Raw genomic sequence first — 1,484 nt, 5'->3', positions numbered from 1 at the left:
CAGTCAATGTTTTGGGCTAAGACCATTCATTGCTCTGATGAAGGGTTTTGGCCCAAAATGTCAACGGTTTATTCCGCTGTTTGTAATACTGTTGGCCAGAGGAAACTACCATCTACAATTAGTGGATCTGATGAATCAAGGACAGGGCAAGCAGACAAACCAATTGTCTTTGTCCTTCCACCCTCCCCATTTTGTGGACTCTGAAATGAGTCTTGCTCTGAGATAATCTAAGCAGAGCAAGTGAATGTGGACACAAGAAGCTTCAGGTACCCCTCCCGTTCTTGACACGCCAGTGCTTGCTCGTGGCCTGCGCATGTGTTTGCGGAGGGAGAGCAAACTCTGCCAAGTCTTCGGTGCCAGCGGGCCACCATCTCCTGGTCCTATCCTCGTCAGCTGAGACACTCCATTGCTGCGGGCGGCTCTACTGGCCGTAGAGCCATTCGGCCCGGCCGGTCTCTGCTGGCCCAGCTCATCCCGGTTTCCTGCATTCAGCCCTCATCTGTCCAAGCACTGCCTACCCCTCCACGCGCATGTCCGAGTGCTTCCTAAAGAGCCCCTTCTCCGGCTTCACTGGCATTCCGTTCACTAGCAAGCAGCATAATTCTCCCAGGCCAGTTACTGCTGCCCTTCTCCGTTTTCTGATTCAATAACTCCTGCACTGTTATTTTTTGCCCAGTAGCATAGTGGTTGGCACGATGGTTTACAGTACAGGCGACCCAGGTTCAATTCCTGCCGCTGCCCGTAAGGAGTTTGTACGTTCTCCCTGTGACCCCGTGGGTTTTCTCCTCCCACAGACCAACTGGTAGGTTAGTCCGTGTAAATTGTCCCATGTTCACGCTAGGGTTAAATCGGAGGATTGCTGGCTGATGTACCTCGAAGGGCCTGTTCTGCATTTTAATAAGTGAATTATTAATAAATTACAGTAAATAAATTTCAAATTCATCTTCACAGCCTGCATTGCAAATGGTACAGTGATCTGATTGCTATTTGGCATTGGGGAGGTTCACTCCACTAACTCTGCCGTTAAAATAATTAAAAATAAAAAAAAAATAAAAAAAGAAGCTTCAGGTAATGACTGGCTAAACCTGATCCCATGCTCAGACAAGCACCTATTTGTTATGTAAAGCGTGCAGACTCTGAACTGAGTCTTGTCTGGGACAATCTAATCAGAGCAAGTGAATGTGGACACAAGGAGCTTCAGGTAATGACCGGCTAAACCTGATCCCATGCTCAGACAAGCACCTATTTGTTATGTAAAGCATGCAGACTCTGAACTGAGTCTTGTCTGGGACAATCTAATCAGAGCAAGTGAATGTGGACACAAGGAGCTTCAGGTAATGACCGGCTAAACCTGAGACCATTCCCAAGATGAGCAGCTACTTATTATGTAAAACGCCAGACCTACAAAAGAAGCAGCAATCTGTAATCTCGTTAGACTCTGTCTGGGTCACCTCATTTAACTGGTTTGGACCAGTCAGAGTTGA

The 1,484-nt window shown here is 47.5% G+C and overlaps 1 non-coding gene across 1 annotated transcript; it reads left to right on the top strand.

The window, feature by feature from the left end:
• Positions 1-271: 271 nt before the first annotated feature.
• On the top strand, positions 272-404 carry LOC140715002 (small nucleolar RNA SNORA57). Its single transcript, XR_012096043.1, has one exon. It is a non-coding gene; the product is annotated as a small nucleolar RNA SNORA57 (small nucleolar RNA).
• Positions 405-1,484: the final 1,080 nt, after the last annotated feature.

This window comes from Hemitrygon akajei, chromosome 22 (assembly GCF_048418815.1).
Source record: "Hemitrygon akajei chromosome 22, sHemAka1.3, whole genome shotgun sequence".
Taxonomy (NCBI): Eukaryota; Metazoa; Chordata; class Chondrichthyes; order Myliobatiformes; family Dasyatidae; genus Hemitrygon; species Hemitrygon akajei.
Note: the sequence above shows the minus strand (reverse complement) of the source record. Positions and strands in the feature narration are given on the sequence as shown.